We start from the raw sequence: 26429 nt of genomic DNA, 5'->3' as shown, positions 1-26429 counted from the left end.
TGTGAAGAGGAAGAGTCTGGCTTCACCTAAGTGTGTAGCTTGGGGTATCACACTTACCCGCCCTGAGACCCGGTGCCCTCCTCTGTCTGCAGGCTTCATAGCAATTGGAAGATCAAATGAGATCTGCATCAGTACCTTAGTCTAGCTTCTAGCACAAACTAGAAGCTGTTACCTGTATTTTTATAGGTGTCTTTGCAGCTATAAAAGGAGGTCCCAGGGCGCCTGGGTGTCTCAGTTGGTAAAGTGTCCGATTCTGGCTCAGGTCATGATCTCACAGTTCGTGAGTTCAAGCCCCACATCAGGCTCTGTGCTGACAGCTCGGAGCCTGGAGCCTGCTTTGGATTCTGTGTCTCCCTCTCTCTCTCTGCCGCTCCTCCGCTCGCTCTCTGTATCTCTCTCAAAAATAATTAAACATTAAAAAAGAAAAGGAGGTCCAAACTCCCCCCGCCCCCGTCCCTTTTCCTCATGTCACCCCCAGCAGGACATTTGTCTTGGACAAAGGGGAAGGCCCTTCCCTTTCTATTTATATCATAAAACAACTTCTCTGCCCTACAGTCTCTGGGGAGTTGGAAGTTGACCTCAGACAACCATCCAGGCAGCCAGAACACCATCCTTAGACCTGTCACCATCTTTCTGAGATAATATCTCCTTGTAGTCAGTGACTACTTGTCTCTCTTCCTAAAGCATTTTATTTTGGTCCAGGTACAGGGATTTGTGGATTCCCAGACAGATGCCTGGATAAGAGTCCTTTGTCCCACAGGTGAAACTAACATGTGGTATTTGAAGTCAGGGCTGCGGTGACCTTGAGAGTGGTGGCCGCACGTGTGTTTGCTTTAGCTGAATTAAGTGAGCAACTCAGGATTTCTGTGCTTTTCTGCACGCATGCATCGTCTTGATGCAAATGTTAGTTTCTTACAAAGGTAACTTTTCCCTCTTTCTGGGTACCATAATTCACATATGAATTGGAAGGGTGATACTTCATTTTTAGTGGAGAAAGTCTTCAATGAAATGAAATGAGGAAGCGAGTCTGAGGCTTTAAGGGTATGTGGGTGGAAGGCTACTTATCAGCTATTCGTTCGCGTACAATTGATTTGTACACGACCTGTACACACGTTCCGCTCAGCCTGCTGGTGGTCGCACTTAGTGAAGACGAACATTTAAACGCGTTGCCACCCTTTTACTCTAAAGTCGTAATTCTCCTAGTTTGAACGGTGTTCTTTTTTGTGTGTTTATCCTTCTCCGTATCACCAATGAGCAATTATCTGCCTGACGAGAGAAGAGACAGTTTATAAAAAGTGTCTGATTTTACGACTCCAGCTGTACCACTGGGTGCGCTTGGGGTACAGACTTGCATTAGCTTTGGGGTTTACGTGCTTCCTTCTATCAGGCTTTGCCTGATGAAGTTCGCTCTGTATTCTGTGACAGCCAGAAATTAGCTGGGAAGTGGGGAAGAACGAGTTGTGCTATGGACAGAGAACAAGAAGTGAGCAGTAGTTACCCTGGATTTGAGGCGGTTTTTCTTCTAAGCGGTTTAGTACGCAAAGGATGCCTTTTAATTCGCTTCTTATTTTCTCCTAGATTGGAAGGAAGACTGATGCAGAAAAATACCAACATGGTTCAGGTAAATGGATTTTTAATGTGTCCCTTTTCTGCTTGGTTTATATTTCCCATGTTTTCCCACCGAGAAGAACTCAAAAAACTATTTTTGTGGTCAACCTGACATAGAAGGAATGTTTTGGGTGTATAGAGGTAATAGTCAAATGCATATTTGTACCATTTAATTAATTTAGTTACACGTGTATATTTAATAATTGTATATTTACATCAAACAGCAGTAGAACTAATGTTTTTTTCCTACCTCAGAGTAACTTTCTTCCAACTCTTTCCATACACATTTGTTGTCACTGTCTCTGTCATAAGTCACGTTTTTGAAGCATCCGGAACAGGCCGCCATTTATTTGTTTGCAGTGCAGTGTATTTGGAATCCCTGTGTGTGATGCTGTAATTGGAAGGTTTACTCCAAGCTGTAAGTAACTGTTTGCCCGATGTTAGGACAGTTGCTGGTTCTGTTTTTTCTGTGTCGATGAACATCGGAGGTCTCCACTATGTAACAGTTTGTAGCTTTGCTCTGTTAAATACACTTTCCTTCTTTCTTCCTTCCATCTACTCATTCATCCATTTTATTTATCTTGACGTAATTACATGCACATTGTTTACAATTAGAATAATAATCGTAACAGCCACCCCTCTTGTTCTTAGACTGTCGTTATCCTTTGCCCCTGTTCAACTCCTTTACTCCTTATTCTCTCGTTTGCTATTTCTAAACAACACACCGTATGCTTGAAGTGCCATTGATTGATTTCTTTTAAAATTTTAGACTTCTACAGGTGCATATCCCGCTGAGGATTTAGCTCTCGTGTGTAACCCTTTACCCGTCTCCGTTTTGTGGCTCTCGTCTCGTTACAGTGTGTGGATAAATAAATATTTAACGTTTACTTGATTATGACTGTATTTGCCTGTGACTGAGCTTCGTGATATTTGTGTTGAAACGTCTCGGGCTGTTCTGCTTCCCAGTTGGTTGTGCGTGAACAGTTTTATTTCTCTGGAAAATGTTTGACTCTTTTCTCTATCCCCCAAACTCTGAAATTTCCAACTGGGACGTAGGTGGTAGCATCTTTTGATGTCAGCGGTCCTTTCAATCCTGAGGCTTATTTCCTTCAGTTTGAACAATTTTCTTGTACTATTTCTTGGATAATTCCCTTTCTACTCTTTCTTTCTTTTTTTTTTAGATATTTGGGCCCTGTGGTTTGATTCTCTTATTTTCTTATGTTTTTCTTTTCTTTTTTCCTGAACTATTTCCTGTCTCTTTGTGTTTCTGTTCTACTTTCTGAGAGATTTTCTTAGGGTTATTGGACTTTTAATTTCTGCCAGCATGTTTGTGATTCCACACTTGATTTTTATTGGTCTCTGAATATTTTATTTTAAAAAATAGAATGCTGTTCCTGTTTTATGGGACTAGGGACGGTTTGTCTGGGGAAAAGATCTGGGGTTCTAATTACCCCCCTCTCTCTCTCTTTCTTTCTTTCTTTCTTCCTTCCTTCCTTCCTTCCTTCCTTCCTTCCTTCCTTCCTTCTTCCTTCCTTCCTTCCTTCCTTCCTTCCTTCCTTCCTTCCTCCTTCTTGCTTGCTTGCTTGCTTAAAACAAAATTTATTTTACCTTTTAGTTCTGTAGGTGAGAAGTCTGATGGGTCTCACCGGGCCTCAGTTAAGGTGTCTACAGGCCTTCCTGGCGGCTCCAGAGGGGAATGTGCTCCTGAGCATTTTCTCGCTTCTGGAGGCCCCCTTCCAGGTGGGGGCCTCTTTACAGGAGCAGTAGCAGGTCAAATACACCTCGTACTGCATTACTCTGACCTCTTCTGCCTCCCTCTGTCGCATTTTAGCACCCTTATGTTTACATTGGACCCACCTAGATCATCCAGGTTTATCTCCCCCCACTTTTTTTATTATGGTAAAAAACACAAAATTTGCTATATTAACCATTTTTAAGGACGTGGTACAACAGTGTTACCTACATTGACGTTGTTATGCAACAGCCCTCTAGAACTTTTTCATCTTGCAAAACTGAAACCTTGTACCCATTGGTACAGTTCCCCTTTTCTCCCTGCCCAGGCCTCAGGCAGCCACTCGTCCTCTCCCTATTTCTAAGAGTCTGACGGCTCCAGATGCCTCATGCGGGTGGAACCTTCCAGTATTTGTCTTTGAGTGACAGCCTTATCTTAGCATGATGTCCTCAATTCCTTTCCTGTTATAACCTGTGACAGGATTGCTTCATTTTTTTAAGACTGAATAATACAGCATTTTATGTCTGTCACACTTTGTCTTTATCCATTCATCTGCTGATGGACATTTAGGTTGCCTCCACCTCTTGGCTGTTGTGAATAGTGCTGTGGTGAACGTGGGTGTGCAAATACCTTTTTTAAAAAATTAATTTATTTTTTATTAAAAATTTTTTTCCCATTTTGAATTCAACTGTAAATAGCACACAGCGTTACATTAGTTTCAGGTGTGCAATGTGGTGAGTCAACATTCCTGTATGTTACTCAGTGCTCATCGTGATAAGTGTCCTCTTACTCCCCTTTGCCTGTTTCCCCCATCCCCACCCACCTCCCCTCTGGTGACCATCAGTGTGTTCTCTGTAGTTAATGAAGAGTGTGTTTGTTCGTCTCTTTTTCTTTGTTCACTTGTTTAGTTTCTTAAATTCTACATATGAGTGAAATCACATGGTATTTGTCTTTCTCTGACCGTTTCGCTTAGCATTATACTCTCCACCTCCATCCATGTTGTTGCAAATGGCAAGATTGCATTCTTTTTCACGGCTAAATAATATTCCATCACACACACACACACACACACACACACACACACACACACACCCCATACCTTCTTTATCCATTCATCCGTCAGTGGACACTTGGGCTGCTTCCATAGTTTGGCTCTTGTAAATAATGCTGCTGTAAACATAGCAGTGCATGTATCCTTTCCACCTAGTGTTTTTGTATTTGGGGGCAAATACCCAGTAGTGCAATTACTGGATCATACGGTAGTTGTGTTTTTAATTTTTGGAGGAACTCCCGTACTCTTTCCACGGTGGCTGCGCCGGTTTGCACTCCCACCAGCAGCGCACAGGGTTCCTTTCTCTGCACATCCTCGCCAACACCTGTTGTTTCTCGTGTTGTTGGTTTAGCCATTCTGACAGCCATCTGTGTGATGGTAGCTCAGGGGGTGTTCATTTTCATTTCCCTGATGCTGAGCGATGCCGAGCATCCTTTTATACTCTTGTTCACCATCTCTGTATCTTTTCGGGAGAAATGTCTGTTCAAGTTCTTGGCCTGTTTTTTTTTTTTTTTTAATCGGGTTATTTGTTTTGGGGGTTAACTTGTAGGAATTCTTAATATACTCTGTGTACTAACCCCATTATGGTATGCGTAGTTTGAAAATAATTTTCTTCCTTTTCATTGGCTGCCTTTTTCCTGATTGTTTCCTTTGCCACGCAGCGTTTTTAGGTTTCACGTTGTCCCATTTGTCTATTTTTGCTTTTGCTGCCTGCACTTTTTGGTGTCCTACACAGTTAATCATTGCCAAATCCAGTGTCCTGACACGTCCCCCCGGTGCTTTCTTCTAGGAGTTTTATTGTGTCGGGTCTTATGTGTAGGCCTTGAATCCATATTCATGGTGTCCAGTAAGGGTCTAACTACTCCTGATGCAGACTTCTCCCCTGCCCCTCATTTTAACCCCTTCCCCTCTCCTGTCCAGGAACCACCGCCCTCGTTCCTGAGCCTCTCGGGAGCGGTCAGCGGGCTTTTGTTTCCTGCCCGGGCAGTGAGCTTCCTGCTCCGCTCTGCTCAGCAGTCACATCTCTTGTCTGCTCCAATATTCTTTTCTGTTCTCGTTGTCCTTCGGGATTTTTCTCTTTTTTTTCTCTCGTTACTGTAATTTTAATGGGGATTTAGAGGGAAGCAGAGATAAACGGCCCTATTCCCTTGGCCATCTATCACTCCCCAAATCCAGATTGATTTTTGAAATGATATTTAAAAGACTTTTAAAAAATGTTATCTCATAAGTGCTATTGTTAGGTTATACCTCCAAAAAAAAGAAAAAAAAAGGTTCAATCTACTCTCCTTTGTTTCCTTTTTGTTAAAATGTCTAAGGCTAGCATTAATTGAAATAATCTTCCCAAACATTTTTACATTCAGAATAAACAGATTTTTGTTCATAACGTGAGGTCTCCAATGTAAGATGATACCATTTCCTGAGGTATAGTTTTCTTATGGGGTGAAAATCCTTGATTTATTCTTAGGTGTATACACCATATGTTGGTATGATCAGGAGACGATGTTCTTTAATGTAAATGTATTTTACTCGGATGCATCCATTGAACACCTGTAAGCCGAGGTAATGGCAAGCCTAATTTTTATTTGTTTTTCTAGTTAGTTTGTGACAGCACCTTTCTTTGTGACCGTATGCACGTTCCTCGACTTACAGGGGGGGTTGCATCACGATAAACCCATTGTAAGTTGAAAATATCGTTAAGTCGAAAATGCATTTGATACGCCTAACATACTGAACATAACTTCGTCCAGCCCGCCTTGAATGTGCTTATTTAAAACACTCGTGTGTGCCTACAACTGGGAAGAATCCTCTAGCACAAAGCCTATTTTATAAGAACGTGTTGAATAACTCGTGTAAGTTATTCAGTGTCGAACTGAAAATGAACAGCAGAAGGGTTGTGTGGGTACAGAATGGTTGTAAGTTCCCCTCGCAGCTCGTGGCTGCCTGGGTGCCGAGGCTCGATGCCACCTTGGCACCCGAAAGAGCATTCTACCGCACATCACTAGACCAGGCAGAGGGCAGAATTCAAAGTATGGTTTCTACTGAACGTGTATTGCTTTGGCACCACGGTAAAGTGAAAAACACCGGAACTTAAGCCATCATAACCCAGCAGCCATCCGCATTTGGTTATTTACAGGTGTAGCACTATTTCTTACTATTTCGTGACGGGATAAAGAGAGGTTAGACTGGGCACCGCCTGCTGTGAGTAGGTTCTCAGGGCTGTTAAGAGTGGTTTCTTTTGTTCCAGCAACTGTTTGCTCACATAGTTAATTCTGTTGAGAAGTTCAAGATTTCAGCTACCCTGCTTGCTGCATGGTCCTAGGATGTTTATCCTCGGGTCCAGGGATGGGCTTCAAAAAGTTTAAGGTCTTTTTGAAAATTTGACTGGTATTAGAATAGGCTTCGCTTTCATTAGCTGGTCAGTGATGCAGGGCTCATGTGATCCTGCAAAGGGTTGAGGACCCACTTTTAATAGATTGTTTTAGAGAGAAAAAAATAGAATGCCACTGATTAAATTAAATACGATTACAATAAGATAATGTGTTGCTGGCTGCCATTGGATTGCACATCCTTTCACGGGGAAGTGCAAATGGCTGTAAATGAGGGACCGAATGAAGAATGCTCTTTGTCCTTTGTTAGATGCAAAACATCTCCAGCTTCCTGGTTATGCAAAAGCCCCGCTACACATGTGTAACCCAGAAGAGGGGGCATTTATGAGAGTCATGTTTTGGCCTCAGAGCAACGAGCCCCCTTTTAATCTACCCGTAAAGAGGGTAACTTAGTAGTTACCCTTTGTTTTCATCCCGAAGCTGCTGCAGTTAATTTGTGAAAATCAGTTATTTGTTGACAATTAAAGAATGTAGATAAATATATAAAAGGAGAGATGCGTGTATGACATAAAGAGTTGCAGAGTTTAGTTTTCAATTAAGAAAAGATGGTGGGGGGGGGGGGAGTATGGCGCCTGAGTGGCTCAGTTGGTTAAGCGTCTGACTCTTGATTTCGGCTCAGGTCATGATCTCGCGGTTCGTGAGTTCGAGCCCCACATCAGGCTCTGCACTGACAGCACAGAGCCTGCTTGGGATCCACTCTCTCCCTCTCTCTCTGCCCCTCTCCCCCAAATAAATAAACTAAAAAAAACAAAAGATGGGATTTAATATAATATATATTCATGGCACGCACAAAAAAGCTTTAAAAAAAGAGTAAGAAGAGGGTAGGAGTTTAGGGAAGGTCAGTTGTGAATTTTTTGTTTCCGATCTAATACTTTAATGTTTTTACTGATAGTGACGTAAACTGGATTTGTAAGGTGTCTTTCAGCTCGAGAGTCTTAGGGTTCCATTTTCAAAGTGGTTAAGCTGAAGTTGCTCCTTGATTCTAGGCACATCACTGAGATTTTGGGGGTTGCACGAAAGCGTCTGGTTGGGCGAGTTCTGAAAGAAGAGACAAGACCCTGCCCGAGGAAGCCTACCCGAGAGTAACTGCAAGGAGCCTGTCAGTAGCTGCAGAACAGCAGCAGTTGGAGGTACGTCACAGCCAGAGTTGGGGTCCGGCCTGCTGTGCTTGGTGTCTGGAAGGGAGGCTGTCCTTAGGGCAGGGCCTCACTCACCTTCTGGCCTCAAATGCAACTTGACTGAGTAGGGGGATGTTGCTCTGATCTCCTCCTTGAGCAGCTCTGACTGGGGCCCTTCCTGTTGCCCGAAGGACAAGAAAGACCATAAAGGCAACATGCAACTCCGGGCAGATGGAAGTGATAACACATTTCTGGCCAGAGACCTCCCTGCCTTTTATTGTGGGAACGCGGAAGCCAGTTTCAAAGCTCAGTGTCCTTTGGACCAGCTCTTACTTACTGGCTTTACTCTTACCCTGAAGGACATCAAGGCTGTATCTGATTGGGTAGTGGCTGCATCAAGTTGACTGATGCCCTGTTGGTCATGAACTTTGACCTGCTTTGACACCCTCCTCCCCCACAGTTATGTTGTTAAGTGGTTACCTTATTTCCTTGCTTGTTGCCTGTAATTCTTATCTCTTCAGTAATGTTTATAGTCAAGGTCAGGGTCACCCATTATTTCATATCCTGTGACCTTCAGTGGCTGTGTGGCTTTTGACGCACTCACTCTTTTATTGTGGAATAGCCCACGTCACGTCATGTGTCACTTTGATCCTTCAGGGATCTTTGTTTTTGTTTTTATTTTCGGTAGTGGAAATATTTTGTTTTTATTTTGGGCACTGTCAGCGCAAAGCCCACCGTGGGGCTCGATCTCACAAACTGTGAGACGGTGCCCTGAGCCAAGATCGAGAGGCGAATGCTCAGCCGGCTGAGCCACCCCGGCAACCCTTGGTTTTCTTTTAATCTACCAACGTAGAACACAGTAGATGTGCCTGGACCAGGTATTTTACATCTTTGGTCCTCACACCGTCCTGGGAATATTAAACAAGTCCCATTTTCCAGATGAGGATACGGAGGTTCCAAGTGGTTCAGTAACTGGCCGGCTGTTTCCCACCGCATACCTGGCAGAAACCACATTTGGCAGTCGGTCTGTCTGTCTGTCTGTCTGCTACTCCACGACGCGGAGACAGTGTACCATGCCATCCCCCTTCTTGAGGCAGGATTTGACAAATAGCCTGATGCTTGTGGAAATCGTCCGCTCTCCTTTGTCCACCATCGTTTGCTACTTGTTCCCAACGCATGGCACGCTTACTTGGTTTATAGTTATGTTTGCGACATGTAAGGAGCAGAGTGAAGTTTAACGTTTTTCAGCGGTTACTGTTTCATAATTTTTTTGAGGATGTATTCCTGGTATGAGACATTATTAAACATGTCCCTTTCGAAACATAGGCTCTCACGCCTTCACAGGTCAGTTCAGAGTTGACCGTGAGGCCAGTAGAGGAGGTGGGAGTGGACTTTCATCGTCCTGACGCAGCCCTGTTGTGTCTGTGGCATCGTGTCACCGTCACCTGGACCCTTCCGGTACACAGTTAGGGAAGATGACACAGGAGAGAGATGCTGTTCTGCCAGAAGTCCTGGCTTGTAGTTCACAGAGGCTGTTCTGCAACCCAAATCCTTTAAAATGTAGACTGTTCAGGTGCTCAGTGTTGGCCGAGTGGTCACATCAGTGTGTACAGCTGGGATGTTGTCCTGAAGGATGTGAGTCTTAAATTTGAGTCTGTTTAAGAATAAATGGAATCTACGTGGGTTTTTTTTGTTTTTTCAATAGTGGGCTACATGATTTGAAAATCTGTGTATTTGGGCTTCTGAAATATTTTTTTTTTTTCCAACGTTTATTTATTTTTGGGACAGAGAGAGACAGAGCATGAACGGGGGAGGGGCAGAGAGAGAGGGAGACACAGAATCGGAAACAGGCTCCAGGCTCCGAGCCATCAGCCCAGAGCCCGACGCGGGGCTCGAACTCACGGACCGCGAGATCGTGACCTGGCTGAAGTCGGACGCTCAACCGACTGCGCCACCCAGGCGCCCCGTGAAATATTTTTAATTTGATTAGTAGATGCTGTGTAGACCCATAAATGTTTTATTTTATTTTATTTTATTTTTTTTATTTATTTTGAGAGAGAGTGCGTGCACGTGAGCGGGGAAGGGGCAGAGAGAGAGAGAATCCCAGGCAGGCTCCACACTGTGTTGGAACCCGACGCAGGGCTTGAACCCATGAACCGTGAGACCGTGACCTGAGCTGACACTTCACCGACTGAGCCACCCAGGCGCCCCCGACCCATACTTAAAATCTTCACTAAAAGCCTGGGAGGTGGCTGGGAGGTGGGTGTGGTCTACCTCCTTTGAGAGGCTAACCAGCCCAGGCAGTGACCTTGTGAAACCTACCCGCCCCTCCCACCAGAGACTGGTGGAGCCCTTACTCCCAACTCCATACAGGTCTGATTTCACAGGCTGTGATTTTGACAATTACCCATCCTGGCTGATTAGACACAACGGTGACGTTTAGACTGCGGATGCGTCCAGGAACTTCTTTATGCTTTGCATCAAAGGCAGTCTTCTAACAAACAGTTAAATAAGCCTCATCGCCACAGTGGCGAAGCCTTCTCGATGGGGCTGGTGCATCCCTGGTGAGACTGGGTCATGTGGTTTTCCGGGACCGCCCGGCCCTTGAGAACTGGGCGCGTGTGTCACACGTGCTCCGGCCGCACGTGTTTCCCACAGGCCTTCTGTGCTGCGGTGGCAACCGGTTCCTCTCCCCTGCACAGCTGCTTCCGAAGTACTTGGGCCACACAAGCACACAGGTAAGGGCCACGTTTTATAGGAATCTCAAAACCTACAAAACATGCACACCTCGAAATTTCAGGTATGCGGTGTCAGTGTCACTATAAGTGAAATTCCTTTTTGTTTCTAAATGTATTTTTCCCCTGGTACTACATCGATAAGCTCAAATAACAAAATTCAAACCACCACGCAGAGGTAGGCACCAAGAGATGATATTTCGATCCTTCCAGATTTTAGTCCTAGGAGTGAGTAGATTTATTAAAAAGAACAGAATTAGAACGGTAGTGTTCTGGATCCATTTTTATTTATGGCTTCAGTGTTTTCCCCATGGTTTAAAATTTTCTTTTGCAACGTGCTTAAAAGGGGCTGAAAAGTGTTCTGTGTGGGTAATACCAGAAGTGATCCCATCCTGTTACTTGATAGACCTAATCCTTTTTCAGTTCAGTTAGTACCTCTCCAAATCAGGCCACGGTGATGGGAGAGTATTAAAATAAACATAATTGCCAAAAGGTTCCCTGCGTCCTGTAAAATAACTAATGATGGTTAAGTCTAGGGGATGAGGGGCGCCTGGGTGGCTCAGTCGGTTGAGCGTCCAGCTTCAGCTCAGGGTCATGATCTCGCAGTTCGTGGGTTCGAGCCCCACATCGGGCTCTGTGCTGACAGCTCAGAGCCTGGGGCCTGCTTCGGATTCCGTGTCTTCCTCTTTCTCTCTGTCCCGCCCCCCTCTCAAGCTCTGTCTCTCTTTTCTCTCAAAAATAAACAAACCTTAAAAAAAAAAAAAAAAAAGACTCGGGGATGAGAAGACCCAGATGACTTCTGCTGCCACATTGTGCAATGAACACGACTTGTAGATTTCCCAGTACAAATGCCATGCATGAAGGGAACACTGGGAATTCTCTTCTGACCCGGACGCTTTGCAGCCTGCTTTCTTCGTGCACTGAGGTGACCCACCTTTGACAAGTAACTGGTTTTTCCGCACTTACACGAAACTGTTCAACTTCTGATTTGCAGATATCTCGCCCTACCAGTTGCTTACTTTATTTGATGCTTCGTGCACTAATTGAGCACGTCCCCCCTCTGTTTTTGGCTCTTTCACATAGGTTACACCCTAGGGCAGACAGCTGCACTGACCTGAGGAAGCCGCAGGCATCCTCAGTGATGCTGCTTTTCCAGTTTCCTGGAGAGACGTTCACAGTGCGGTCCTGGCATGGCTTGTGAACCGGAGTTCTGTGTTCTGGGGGGAGCGGGAGTCCTCCAGCTGGGATGGGTGACCGTGTAATGGAAGTACTCTGCCAGGAACAGGCTTCTGGGAAGCAGGGACCGTAATGTACTGTTCCTTATTGTTCTCGTATAGACATCATTCCGAGATTATCACCATCGCCATCATCGTCTCAACCAGGCCAGTGCTTTCCAGACATGGTTCCTTACTGCCCTTGGGATTCCGGTGTGCCTGGGGGCGGGGGTAGGGCTGCGGGAGGACAGGGCCTTCGACTTCCTGATTGTCCCATCAGCCAACAGCTCGGCTTCCGTATGTTTCATACCTGAACCTCCACAAGGTTTTGTTTAAAGAAAGGATTCTGCTGCTCAAGGAAGTAAAGACTGAGGGTCACTGTGGCCTATAGAACTTATGAGAGGTTGGGAAATAGAAGGAAAATTGATGTTCACGTAGTGAATCGATGTTCACGTTTCTCTTGTAGTGACACTGTGCTTCTTGGGTTTGGTACTTAACATAATCCCTCCAGTGGGAATTCCCATAGACCGAGCTAGTGGTTTCTGTAGATGTGTCTCAGAGGAAGTTCTAAGGTCAGCAGAGATGAAGGGGTAGTAGTCTTAACAAGCACTGGCAGTAGAATGAATCTTTAGCGATGGGATCAGCAGATCGTGGTAATTGTAATCTCTTAGGGGCGTAGGAGACTGCTTTCTCTGGGAGGGTCGATGTGAATAGTAGGAAGATGTCCTTGCCGTCGGTGATGTGGTGCATGACATTGAGGCTGACAGTTTGTGAAATCTTCATGACTCTTCCTAGATTCTTTTAAAACATTTGGGTGGGCTATCCTAAATTGAAGATTGATATCGATGAGTCCCAGAACTGACCACTCCTGAATCAGTAACTTTAGCTGCGTTTGGGCCACAGCTCACTTGACTAAGTCAGGAACTTCCCTAAAGACTTTTGTAACCAGGGGAGAATGAGGACCTAAGGAATTTACGGTGTCTAATTCACAGTTGGCGCTCAGAATCCTTAGCCAATGGTTAAAAATATTAACTGATTACAGGATGGTTGAGGCAGGAATGTCCATATGTGAAGATCTTCACCTGAATACGTATTTGGTTATTCAAATGATGAGATTAGTTTTGTGAAAACTGGAGAGAAAATTCTTGCTTATCTGTATCAAAAAAGGGGTAAGTTATGCCCAATTTGCAAATGTAACAGGATGCATTAGAGTCAAATAGGGTCTGAGCTATCTACATACTTACTACCACAGCTCCTGGCCTATTTCCTGCCTTTATTTTCCAGGGCTTTATTTTCTGTGTACTATACAAGCCACTACATGTGAATGAGTGGTACCCCCGGACTTGTGCAGAACTACAGCCCTGCATATATCCATCCATCCACCCACCCATCATCCATCCATCCATCCATCCACCGACCCACCCACCCACCCACCATAGCCATCCATCCATCCACCTACCCATCATCCATCCATCCATCCATTCATCCATCTATCCACCCATCCACCTACCCACCATAGCCATCCATTATCTACCCACCCACCCACCCTCCATCCATCCATCCATCCATCCACCCATCCACCTACCCACCATAGCCATCCATTATCTACCCACCCATCCACCCACCCACCCTCCATCCATCCATTCATCCATCCACCCACCCACCCACCCACCATAGCCATCCATCCATCCACCTACCCATCATCCGTCCATCCATCCATCCATCCACCCATCCACCTACCCACCATAGCCATCCATTATCTATGCACCCACCCACCAACCCACCCACCCTCCATCCATCCATCCATCCATCCATCCACCCACCCAACCACCAACCCACCCACCTACCCACCACAGCCATCCATCCATCTACCCACCCATTCACCCTCCACCTATCCATCCATCCATCCATCCATCCATCCATCCATCCATCCAATAGCTGTTAAGCATCTCTGCTTTGTATCACACACTTCTGGGTACAAGCCTACAGTGGTGAGTAGTGCAAACTAGATCCCTTTTCTCATGGAGTGTATAATCTAGTGGGAGCGGGTCAGGGTGATTCAGGGAGACAAGTGATACAGAGATAGATAAACAAGACTATTTCTGACACGGATAAGTGCTGTGAGGAAAATAAAATAGGGTAACAGAATTTTGGTGTAGGATAGACTGTTGTGAATTGGATCTAAAATGTACAACTTGTGACTTATTGGCCATTTACTTCTTGTACTACCCGTATTTTTATATTCACCGTCTTCAGTAATCCTGAGAGGACATGAGATCCCTCTGTGTTTTTTTGTGGGAACTAAGCTGTTTCTCAAGGGGCCAGCATTCAGTGGTGGAAACTGAGGTAACTTGGTTGTTAAAGTAGTTTGTGGAACTAGAACTAAAATGCTTAGTTGCTGGTCCATAACATATAAAAAGAAATTTCAGATCCATCGTGGGAAGAAGTGTAATCTACTGCTCACAAGGGGGAAGATAGAGAGTTGGACTGATTCTCTCTTTAAGCGGCTTCTTGCTGCCCGTGTTCAATGGGTCACTGAATCTCACTGATTTGTTTCCTTTGCAGTGTCCCTCTCCTTGCCTGCCTTATTTTGTCTCTTTTCATCAGCTTGTCCCCACTCTGGTAAGGTCCTTGTTCCTGTAGGCTGGTCTTCTTAAATGGCCTTCCCCTGGGTGTCTCTGCCTCTGGTCCAGCTGACAGTTTAGTTTTTCTGATGCTGCATTCGTAATTCTGTTCCTGTCTTTAGAGCCTTTAGGGATGACTGTCCCCTTGTTTTGTGATAAAAGCCAGACTCACTGGCTTGGCATTGGAGACCCTCAGTGATCTGGCTCCAGTCCATCTTTCCAGCCTCATTCCTGCTCTTGCCTAATGCAGACCTTTGGTTCCACCCAGATGTTCTGCCCCCTTTGTGCCTTCGCTCAAGCTGCTCTGTGAGACTCATTCGTTTCATTTTGTGCCTGCTTGACTCCCATGTGCTGTTCTATGTCCAATTCAAATAGATCAGCTCTCTCTCTTTCGGGCCACTTTAAAGATTCTGTTTTGTCTTTGGTAGTCCTGGTTTGCTTACGTCCAAGTGGGGAGTTCTCTTTCCTTTCCTTTTCCTGATTATGATTTTTTAGATTTTTCTGAATCTGAAGATTGAAGTTAGGAGAATTTTACCATTATTTATCAGAATAATGCCTCCTCCTCATTTTTTCCAAGAAATTCCACGAGGCACATTACACAATCTCACTTCCTGGTCTGTGTCCCTTTTTTGTATTCTTGTTATCTTTGTCCTTGTGTGTCCATTTCTGGACTGTTTCTTGGCATTTTTGTCTTTTGGTTCACCAATTTTTTTCCCTAGTTTATTTTTAATCTGTTCAGATCGTTCTTTGTAAGAAAGGGATTTTTATACTTTCAAATTTTATTTTATTTTAGTTTTTTTAGTTTTTTTCTATCTCACTGCTTTATCTCCAGAGCCTAGAGAAAGGTGCAACGTCTAGTAACATAGGTGCTCAGTAAATATATGTGTGTGTGTTTTTTTTTAACTGTTATTTTTGGTCCTCTCGTAAGTTAACTTGGTAATATTTTTTTATTAAAAAAAATTTTTTTACTGTTTATTTTTTGAGAGAGAGAGAGAAAGAAAGACAGAGCATGAGCGGGGGAGAGGGGGGTAGAGAGAGAGGGAGACACAGAATCCAAAGCAGGCTCCAGGCTCTGAGCTGTCAGCACAGAGCCTGATGCGGGGCTTGAAGTCATGAACCATAAGATCATGACCTGAGCCGAAGTCGGACGCTTAACTGACTGAGTCACCCAGGTGCCCCCAACTTGGTAATATTTTTTAAATAAAATTATACTCTTTTTCAAACTTATTTATTGAGATGTATTAAATATGTTTATTTTATGTCGGCTTCCAGTATTTGAATTTCCAGTATATGAAGTCTTTTCAGATGGGATTCATTCGCCTGTGTCCATTGGCACTCACTCATGGTGACTTACTTCCTTGTGTGCTTGTGCCCTATTGACTGTGAGCTCATGTTCATTGGAAGTTTTATCTGTGCAAGTTCTTTAAGACCTAGATCCAAGTATTTATACTTGTTTCTGTCGGGTACCCGTAGACACTGTCAATTACATTCCCTGCTCGACGTTTTTTGAATTTGGAACTCAAAACTACAGAGTACTACTTGTTGGTTATGAATTCTCAAGTGGGATTTTCCACCTCACCTCACCCCTGTCCCCAAATGTACTCGCTTTAAAAAGAAGTCACCCGTGGGACTCCTGGTGGCTCAGTCGGTTAAGCATCCGATTTCAGCTCAGGTCATGATGTTGCGGTTCACGGGTTCGAGCCCCACATCGGGCTCTGTGCTAACAGCTCGGAGCCTGGAGCCTGCTTAGGATTCTGTGTCTCCCTCTCTCCCTGCCCCTCCCCTGCTCATACTCTGTCTCTTTCTCTCTCTCAAAAATAAATAGACGTAAAAAGAATTAAAAAAAAAAAAAAAAAAAAAGGAAGTGACCTGTATCCTGAGGGCATAGTTCTGTGAGGCCCAGTGCGATGCAGGAATCTGTTCAACTCCCCCCTGAGCTGTCCTGGGGTCTGTCTCCTCCCCTGTTCCATGTAGTGATTAGAATGGAGGGTCAGGGTGACCGAGGTTCTTGTCTTGGTACTTTCCCATTTCCCAGATTCCCCACTTTTACTGTCTCTTACTTGACTGTCATCTCACCGGTGCATTTAAAAAGATGTTGTATTTTCTTCTTCTTCTTTAGTTATTTTTGTCTCGGTGAGGGGGGTAGTTTAAGGTATCTGTTGTGTCATTCTGCGGAAAGGAAAGATCTGTTTTTGTTGCTTTGGTTTTAGTAAGTGCCTTTAATAGATAAAGTGGAAAGACATTTAGGGCAGAGCTCAAAGAATTATTAAAAATTGAGGTATAATCCCAGTTTCTCCTTTAGAGGGTCTGCCATACGCTGTTGGATTAGGTCAGCAGTGAGGTGGAAAGTAATACCTTGTAATATGCTTCTGAGTTCCACAGACCTTGATGTCTCTGAGACATTACTTATTGAAATGAAGAGTCATTTTTGTTCATGGAGTTGGTTAATTGTCTAATGTTTTACTATGTAACATAATTTTACCTTTTTAAAAAAAGTTTATTTATTTTGAGACAGAAAGAGAGCGAGTGAGGGAGGGGCAGAGAGAGAGAGAGAGGGAGAGAGAGAATCCCAAGCAGACTTCTCTGCAGTGTCAGCACAGAGCCTGACGCAGGGCTCAAAACTCGCGAACCTGAGCCGAAACCAAGACTTGGACGCTTAACCGACTAAGCCACCCAGGCCCCCCTAATTTTACCCTTCTGAGTGAGCTGTGATTCCTGAGTAACTCCTCCAATAGAAGGGGGTGTTATTTGTTATATTTTTGTTATGTGCTGTCTGCCAAGGGTCCACGTGCTGGCGTCCTGAGAGCCTCTGACGTACCTTGGTCTGTTTACTCAGTGTTAACACTTCATTCGATTCTAATTCAGAATATTATTCGTAAGTGAAAATAGTTGGAAGTAGTAGACTGTGCCGGTGATATAAACAAGAAACCAGTCAAGAAGAAATTGTGAATGTTACAGTTTTTTTTTTTTTAACGTTTATTTATTATTGAGAGGCAGAGAGACACAGAGCATGAGCAGGGGAGGGGCCGAGAGATGGAGAGACACAGAATCTGAATCGGGCTCCAGGCTCTGAGCTGTCAGCACAGAGCCCGACGTGGAGCTCGAACTCACAAACTGTGACATCATGACCTGAGCCGAAGTCGGACGCTCCACCGACTGAGCCAGCCAGGCGCCCCAAATGTTATGGTTTTATATGCACAGTACGTAGACCTGCAGAGTCAGTTTTATGATTTGAAAATCCAGTCGGCTCTCTACTCTGGGAGTTCCCCGAAACAGAGGTGTGGCAGCAAGAAGCATCACCATGTGACAGAGATAGGTAACATGTGCTCCCGACCCTGCGTGGACCACACACTCTGGTGTGAACTGTCATTTTCTCTTTTTGAGAATCCCATCTTAGGTTAGTTTTGCTGAAAGGGACCTGCTCTCTGGGTTACTGACCTCCCGTGTGTGGCCTCGGTCTGCCTTGCCCACGTTCGATAACAGTGTCCTGGAATCACCAATGTATCTGGCATGACTTAAGCCAATGAATAATTTTTTACACGTGTGTTATGGTGCTAAGCAAATGTTGAGTGGAATAAAAGTTGATTTAAATTGGTAGAAAGCTCAAGTGGTGATGACAGAGCAGATAACAATTGCCCGGTACAGCTCTGTATTTTGAAATCTTGAAAATTAGTCGTGTGCTTTAAATATTTGCCATGAAAAGAAGCAGAAATGTGATATGGTGAGCATGCCAGCTGCATTAATAGCCTGTTTTGTCAGCCATAGACTTTTATGTAAGACCATATGATGGTTATACATTTTAAAATTGTTATTTCAAGGGCTTAGAGGAATTAATCTTTGTTACGGGTTTGTTTGTTTTTTTGAGTAACTGATGAGGAATTTTAATTTTATAAAACATGTTCACATAACGGATCTTCACATTGAGTCACAAAGAAACGGCTGTTTGTTTGTAAAATACTGTCGTGTTTACTCTGAATCAGCATTGGTGGAAATAGTTTTGAAGGTGGAGCATTGGTGGAAATAGTTTCGAAGGTGGAAAATGGTTTGCGACCCACGTCATAAATATTTTTAGGCTGTTAAATTATTTAAACAAAGCATTCACTATTTATTTTTTGCTCAAAATTTGATTGCACAGACTTTTCTCAGAGTTTTCCTGTTCTTCTCTGTTGTATTTTTCATGCAGTGAATGCATTTCTGAAAATTGTATCCACGATATTTTAATTTTTGTTTATGTTTTATTGTTTCTATTTATTATTTATTTAGCAGAGGAGAGAGACAGAGAAGGGGAGAGAAAGAGAAAGGGAGAGAGAGAAAGAGAAAGATCTCTAGCAGGCTCCACGCTCCGCACGGAGCCCAACATGGGGCTCGATCCCATGACCCTGGGATCACGATCTGGAGCTGCAGTCAAGAGTGGGACGCTCAACTGACTGAGCCACCGAGGCGCCCCTTAATGATATTTTTTGTACAATAAATTAATTTAGGTTGACAAGGAAAGTTCATAAATTTAAAGGGACTTCTTAAATCCTTTAGTAAAATGAAGAAAGCTTTTTTGATATGGAGAAGTCTTTTCTCTTTTTATGCAGGGGTTTTTAATCTTGGACCATTCCTTTGATAATTTATTTATATCACCTGCAGAGATGTGTTGGCTGTCTTTGTTTTGACTGTATATATTTATTTCTCCCTGTATTGATTTAGGAACGAAACCATAGTGGAAGCAAAAATTACATAAGAAATAGCTCATTTGCAGAATCTTTTTCTTCTAAAATGTTTGGTGGAAAAGTGTTTAATTATTAATGCATTCACTTACAAACTCCCACACCGCCAGAAAAGCCACCTTTAAGAAAAATATTTGAAGGCATGATTATTGTCCTGACATTATCACGTTCCATTGTTTTTCTCTTCTGTCAAAATGAGTGAATCGAGGGGCGCCTGGGTGGCGCAGTCGGTTAAGCGTCCGACTTCAGCCAGGTCATGATCTCATGGTCCGTGAGTTCCAGCCCTGCGTCAGGATCTGGGCTGATGGCTCAGAGCCTGGAGCCTGTTTCCGATTCTGTGTCTCCCTCTCTCTCTGCCCCTCCCCCGTTCATGCTCTGTCTCTCTCTGTCCCAAAAATAAATAAACGTTGAAAAAAAAAATTTATAAAATGAGTGAATTGAAATGAAATAAAACTGAGTGATCTTTCTCAGCGATGGGGCCTAGTGGTTGGGGGTGAGTAGCTGGGGGTAAGGAACATGTAACGAACACCCACTTGCAATCCAGGGTCTGTTTCCAAACTCTGTCCTGTCATAAACTTAGTTTCCTGTGAAGAGTGTGTGAAGTTCTTAGCCTTGTCGGGTAGGATAACCCAGAACAGTCTCACTGCACGGATTTATAGCTGTTATTTCCGCTTTACTCCTTAGCTCCTTAATCAGCTGTCCTGTGTCGTCTCTGACGTTGTTTGCTTTATATAAAAAGTACTCTGTGAACAGTTTTGGATAGTCTCTTCTCTAAACATAGTATCATCGGCAGGGTGCTTTTTTTTTTTTTTTTTTTTAATGTTTATTTATTTCTGAGAGGGAGAGAGAGAGGGAGACACAGAATCTGAAGCAGACTCCAGGCTCCGAGCTGTTAGCACAGAGCCCGACGTGGGGCTCAAACTCATAAATTGTGAGATCATGACTGAGCTGAGGTTGGATGCTTAACTGACTGAGCCACCCAGGCACCTCCCGTGCCTTTGTATCCTAAGTCCTAGATCACTAATAAAAACCCTGGGACTTTGTAGGGATTTTCAAGAGCTTCCTTCATTCACCAAAGTTTTGGTGTCACCCTTACCTTCTAGGCCCTCCTTTAGATACTTTAGGTTGTGAACCACATTCAACAGAAATACCAAAACCCCAAACCTCAACCTTGGAGCTTACAGCCTGATGGAGGAGAGACTTCGGATGAACTAGATACACGAGTTAAGTGCATGTGTGCTAGGTGATCAGGGTTCCGGCCAAACTATAGCTGAGAGCGGGGGTGGGAGTGTCAGTCTGAGTGTGTGTGCACGTGTGTGCACGTGAGCTCGCCCAGGGGTGAGTGTCGGGAGGGCAGGGCAGGCCTCAGTGAGAAGGGCACAGAGGAGGAGGGAACGAGTCTGCTGTGTCGGGGCAAGAAGACGGACACCCACATGCTCCCCTTGTCCCAGATCCAGGAAACCAGGCTCGGCCTGGTGCCAGGAGACAGCACCTAGGCACAGATCGCTGGTTCAAACCGGGATTTGTCACAGCCGCCGCCCGCCCTGTCCACCACCCGGCTGACTTCAAAGGCAACTTTTTGTTCATCTTAAGAACCTTCCCGGCTCCTAGCAAAGTGTGTTCTCCATCACCAGCACTGAGGATTGAACCGTGTCTGCTCTCGAGCAAAAGTCACGAGGAAGGGGCGAGGTAGATTCGTTTTCTCTGCTCAGCTCGCAGAGCCCCACGTTTATAGCCTCCTTCCGCGAGCCTCGGAAGAAGGTTGAGAAATAACTTCTGGGAACTACCATTTCTGCTATTTAAAGGCTGTTTTTCTCTATTTAAAGGCTGTTAAAAATTACTTTGCTTTAAAAGTATTTTCGTTCTTGTTTTATTTGGGACGTTTCAGAAGAGTGCAGTTGTAGTTGTGTAAAAATTGACAGAAGTTGTAGCCTACAGGGACAGCAGTGTCAGAGATGGTGACAGTGACAGGGACTCCATCCCCTGGAGATGTTGCCTCCTGTCTTGTGTATGAGGAGCCGGGAAGAGGCAGGTTGCTGGGATCGTCGGGTCCAGTGTCACGTTTAAGTCAGAACTGGTAGCAGGTTAAAGGAAGGCACCCCATGGGCTTGATGAGGGATTGCCTGGTCCCGAGCACCTCTTCCCACTCCTGTCACAGCCCTGGGGGAGGGACAGCGAGTGACTGGGCCCTGTGGACGTCCTGCACGGTCCAGCAAGGTTTTGGGGTGCTGTCATGATAGGGGTCCCTACGTGCTGCTTTTCTTTCTTGCTCGAAATGAAGGAAAAAACTCCTTTCTCTTTTTGGAGAACATACTTGTCAGCCAACGTGCTGTGTATTGTTTCGTGACTTTGGTTTTAACGACTCTTAAGTGTCCCCAGCACTCATGCTCAGAATCCTGACCGGAATGATTTGCTGTGGGGTTTTCCAGTCAGGCTCAGTGAATTTCAGCGGCAGGCAGAGCCTAGCTCGGTGTAACTGCTAACATCACGGTGTTGTTCCCTCTCGGAGCCAGTTTGTGCCAATGACAGTCAGTGTGTTAGCTGAGGCTTTGGGACGCAGACTGAGTAGACCAATCGCTTTCCTTTGTGCTGGCCATGCGTTCTTTTCTGATTAAGATTTAAGTACGTAAGGGATTAGGATGGGACTGAACTGGTTCCAGAGCTATTGCAGGGGCGGGGGGCTGGGGGGGCAACGCTTGTTGCATTTCCAGGGAATTGTGAGCGCTGCTCTTGGGAAGACGTAAGGGTTGATGGCTTGGTGCCCTGGCTCCAGAGGGGCTCAGTCCACCAGGTGCTGGTAGCCTTTGTCACGGTGCTGCTTCCCCAGATTTATGGTTTCTCCTTCCAAGGGCTGGTTTGCATGTGGCCGTCCTGGCCTCTGCCTCGTCAATTGCGCCCTTGGTTTCTGATGCTGTCTGGGCCGGTGTCTCTGTTCATCTGCTCTAACGACCGGCCTGCGTGCCTCCTACAGAGGCCCCGATCTGGGTCCTGGGCTATGGCCCTGAGCCAGACAGCGTCCCTCCTCTCATTGCATCCGGAGGGGGAGAAGAGTCACATGTGCCAGGTATTGGTGAGTTTTAGGAGGGAAAAGAAAGCAGAGCAAACGCGTGGAGGGACGGTCAGGATGGCATCTTTGATGCGGGGGTGTCAGTGCTCGCTGGGGGGCAAGCTGCAGTCCCGGCGTATCTGACGGAAGTGTGTTTGAGGCCCAAAAACCGCAGTCGCAAAGACCCTCCTCCAGAAGAGCCTGCACTGGTACCAGCCAAGGGGCCGGTGTGGCTGGACAGGAGTGAGCGAGGGGGGCAGTGAGGTGCGGGTTCAGGGAGGTAGTGAGTCCGGGCCCCACCGCACGGGGCCTCTTCTCTTGGTCTCAGTGCGGCCGGAAAGTACCTGAGGCCTTAAGCACGGAGCACCGTGATTGGACTCAGGCTTCAAACGTTCTGGCTGCCGTGTGAAGGGCGTGACATAGGGGACCCGGGGGGAGGCGCAGAGGCCAGTTAGGAGGTTCTTGCCGGAGTGCAGGCCAGCCAGGGAAGCTTGGATAGGGAGCGGGGAGTGAAGGGTGAGCAGGACGTGGTCCGATTCTGGGGATGCTCCTGAAGAAGGCTCACAGAATTCGGGTGTGGTCAGGTGTGGGTTTGGGAGAAAGAGGCATTCAGGATTTCTCCGGAGATTTTGACCTGAGCTGCCGGTAGGTCGAGTTACCATTTACGGAGATGTGGGAAACACGCAGGAAGAAAATGTTGGGGTTGTGGGGGGCGGGCAAGTGCGTATGAGTTCAGGTACACAGCTTTTGGATATCGAAGTGGGCATACCGAGAGGGTGGTTGGCTGTCTGAACCTGAAGGCTCAGAGAGCCCCCCCCCCCCCCCGGGGTTACCTTTTCACTGGCAGTTGCCCTTGGAGGGATGGTACTTAAAACCAGGGGCTTGGATGAGGCCACCCGAAGGGGTCCTTGGCCTGTGTAGGGGTCTGCAGAGTCCAGACATTTTACAGCAATACTAAGACCTACAGTAGAGCTTGTCAGAGGCTGTGTGGGATGTCACAGCAGACTGAATGCGGACACAGACCTGGGAATCGGCCGTTTTCCATTAAGCTGGATATTAAAGAGATTTTCAAGAATGCAGATCACTGCCACTCTTCTTCCAAAATACATGTTTTGTCGTTTTGGAAAATATATTTTTCATTAGAATATGTTACTTTTGTTGGCATGTAATGGGCTTAGCGTTGCTTTTCGATGAATTACTAAATATTTAAAGATTTTCTCAGTTTTCCATCCCAGTAACTATCTATGGATATAAGGCCGCTACACCCATGAGCTTTTTGAGCTCCTTAATGGTTTCTAAAAGTGTGAAGAGGTCATGAGATCAAAGCGTTTGAGGACCGCTGACTTAGAGGGGCAATGATAACAGAGGAGACATGGAGAATTGAACTGAGTGACCCTTTTGGTGATTGCAGAGATCAGGAAGAGCCCACAAAGGAGAGAGAAAGGGAACTGCCGGAGGGAAGGGCTGTGGAAGCGAGCTCGGGGTTCTGGGGGCCAAGTAAGGCGCGGGTTTGGAACAGAAGCCAGAGGGTGACCTGTGTCGCATGCTGCTGCTAAGTCGTACTAAAGGAGAACGAGAACTGACCGCTGGCGTTGGCAGTGTTGGAGGTCACTATTGATTTTGAAATGGCTAATTCCAGCAGAGGGGACAAAAGTATGCTCCGGAGAAGGGAAGTGATTTGTATCACAGTTGGGTTCCTCGGGTGGAAACTGACCTAGACCCTCTCTTCATTTTGAGCCTGGCCTTCAGACTGACCTTGCATGGGAACCCACCCCAGGCAGACCAGCTGTGTGGCTGGAACAGAGGATGTGGGCACATACCAGACAGAGTTGCCTAATCCCATTTGCAGTGGGTAGGATCTGTTTTGTTTTTTAAGAGGTATAATATGGGCTGTACCAGTTTGCATTCCCACCAACAGTGTAAGAGGGTTCCCCTTTCTTCACATCCTTGGGGTTTACATAAAAACTTAAAAAAAAAAAAAGGTATATGGGTTGTTTTTCCTTGAGCTAAGAAACATGGTTATATGGAGTTAGTTACCAAATAAATTTTCCTTTCTTAAAATTATTGTGTTCTTCCAGAGGAATAACCGGATTCTTTGTATTTCTTGTATATTATTGGTCAGTATCAGAATCAGCATTCTGATGGGTATAAGGTGGTACTTTGTGGTTTCCTATGATGATAATGATGTTGAAAATTTTGTCATATGCTTCTTGGCCATTCCTGTGTCTTGTTTCATGAGGTAATCGAGTCAGGTCTTTTGCTTTTTTAAAAAGCTGGACCGTGTGACTTTTTTATTCTTTTTATGCTTTTTAGTTCTTGCTGTTCTTTATATATTTTAGATATGAGTCCTTTGTCAGATATGTGTAGTGTGAGTATTTTCCAGTTGGTGGTTGTCCTTTTATTTTCTTAACTGTGTCTTTCAAAAAGCAAAAGTTTTCATTTTGATGAAGTCCAATTTATTGTTTTGTTTTGTTTTTCTTTTATCCGTAGTGCTTTGCCTGCTCCATGGTCACAAAAATACTCTCTTGTTTTCCTGCATTATAGTTTCAGCTTCTATGGTTAGTTCTATGTGAGGTGTAGAGGTAAGGATTCATTCATCTTTCCATGTGGATATTTATTTGTTTCTGCCCAATTTGTTGAAAAGGCTATTCTTATACCCACTGAATTATTTTGGTATCTTGGTCGAAAAGAATCAGTTGACCATAAATGCATACGTCTGTTTTTTTAATGTTTATTTTTGAGAGAGAGAGAGCGAGCAAGCAGGGGAGGCGCAGAGAGAGAGGGAGACACAGAATCCGAAGCAGGCTCCGGACTCCGAGCCATCAGCACAGAGCCCGACGCGGGGCTCGGACTCAGGAACCGTGAGATCATGACCTGAGCCGAAGTTGAACGCTTAACTGACTGGGCCACCCAGGCGCCCCTTTATTTCCTTTATTCTTGAAGGGTTTTTGTTGTGCATAGAATTCATAGAAAAGTTTCTCTCCCCCCACCCTCCCCTAGTTCTTTTAGGATGTTGTTGGCTGTCATTTGGCCTCCTGTTTTTAATGAGCTGTCTGCCATCATTCATATTACTTCTCCGTGTCTTGCCTTCTCTGGTTACATCTACACATCTTCGTTGTTGTTATCTTTGGTTTTCATGACTGGGCGAGGTTTTCTTGTGGCTAACTGAACATCCTCCTGTGGTACATTGCTGTTTTCGCTCAGTTCTGAAAGTCTCTGGCCTGTGTGTCTCTACATATATTTTTCCGCCCCATTCTCTAGACTGGCCTTTAACTTGTAAATTAGACCACTTAGAGCTCTTGGGGGCTCTTTGTAAACCCTTGTTTTTCTCTCCTTGCTTCAGCCTGGACGGTTTATATTGATGTAACTTCAAGTTCACCAGTGCCTTTGCATTATTGTGTCCAAGCTGATAATCTGTTCATCTAATCCAGTATTGTTTATTTCAGACATTGTAGTTTTCACTTCTAGAATTTCCATTGGTTCTTTCATTTTTGTCTTAATCTCTCTTCGGAAACTTTCCATTTCTTTACCCATTCTGTCATTCTCCGTCAATTCTTCAGTATATTTAGCATTGTTATTTTAAAATCCTTGTCTTCTGATTCCATTTTCTGGGTCATGTGTAGGTCTATTTCTGTGGACTGATTGGATTATGGATTTACATCTCCCGTTTGTATTCATTTTTAATCGTATGGCAGGGCATTGCAGATGCTGTATTGTAAAGACATGAATTCTGTTATGTTCCCCCGAGGAACGTTGAGTTTGTTCAAACAGGCAGTTAAATTATTGGCAAATCAGCTCAAATATTACTTCTTATGCTTTGCTCTCTCTGTTTTGCCCGTACCTCCCAGGAAATGTCTTCTTGCCTTGGGAAGCCATCTTTGTGCCTTAAGCCAGGGTCCTTCCGTGCTTCCAGAGGAGCCCGAGGCCTTTCTCAGGCCTCCGGAGCTGCTAGGCAGCTGTTGGAACTGGTCAGCATCCTACAAATGTTTCAACTGTTGTTTTCCTCAGGATCCTTGGACTCATAGTTCTCAGTTTAGCCAACAAATGTGGAGCTTATTTGCAAATTTGGGACTTCACTCTCCATGGCTTCCTCATTTGGGGGCCTTTCTTCCTCAATTTTCTGCCACCCTGGCAGGTCCGTATTCTGACCAACAAGGCTGTGGTTTGCTCTTTGAGTTCCATCTGCTGTGGCCCAGCAT

At 45.0% G+C, this 26429-nt stretch overlaps 1 protein-coding gene across 8 annotated transcripts in view; it reads left to right on the top strand.

The window, feature by feature from the left end:
• Positions 1-26429, top strand: part of SGMS1 (sphingomyelin synthase 1) — a 293110-nt gene that overhangs the window by 138422 nt on the left and 128259 nt on the right. For 6 of the 8 annotated variants that reach the window (XM_045439423.1, XM_045439430.1, XM_045439425.1 and 3 more), the window contains 2 exons: positions 1579-1621; positions 7765-7908. The gene's annotated coding sequence lies outside the window, so the exon portion shown is untranslated. The remainder of the gene's footprint in view (positions 1-1578; positions 1622-7764; positions 7909-26429) is intronic. The other 2 variants (XM_045439431.1, XM_045439432.1) reach the window with 1 other exon arrangement.

This window comes from Leopardus geoffroyi, chromosome D2 (genome assembly GCF_018350155.1).
Source record: "Leopardus geoffroyi isolate Oge1 chromosome D2, O.geoffroyi_Oge1_pat1.0, whole genome shotgun sequence".
Classification (NCBI taxonomy): Eukaryota; Metazoa; Chordata; class Mammalia; order Carnivora; family Felidae; genus Leopardus; species Leopardus geoffroyi.
This window is presented reverse-complemented; position numbering and strand designations above follow the sequence as displayed.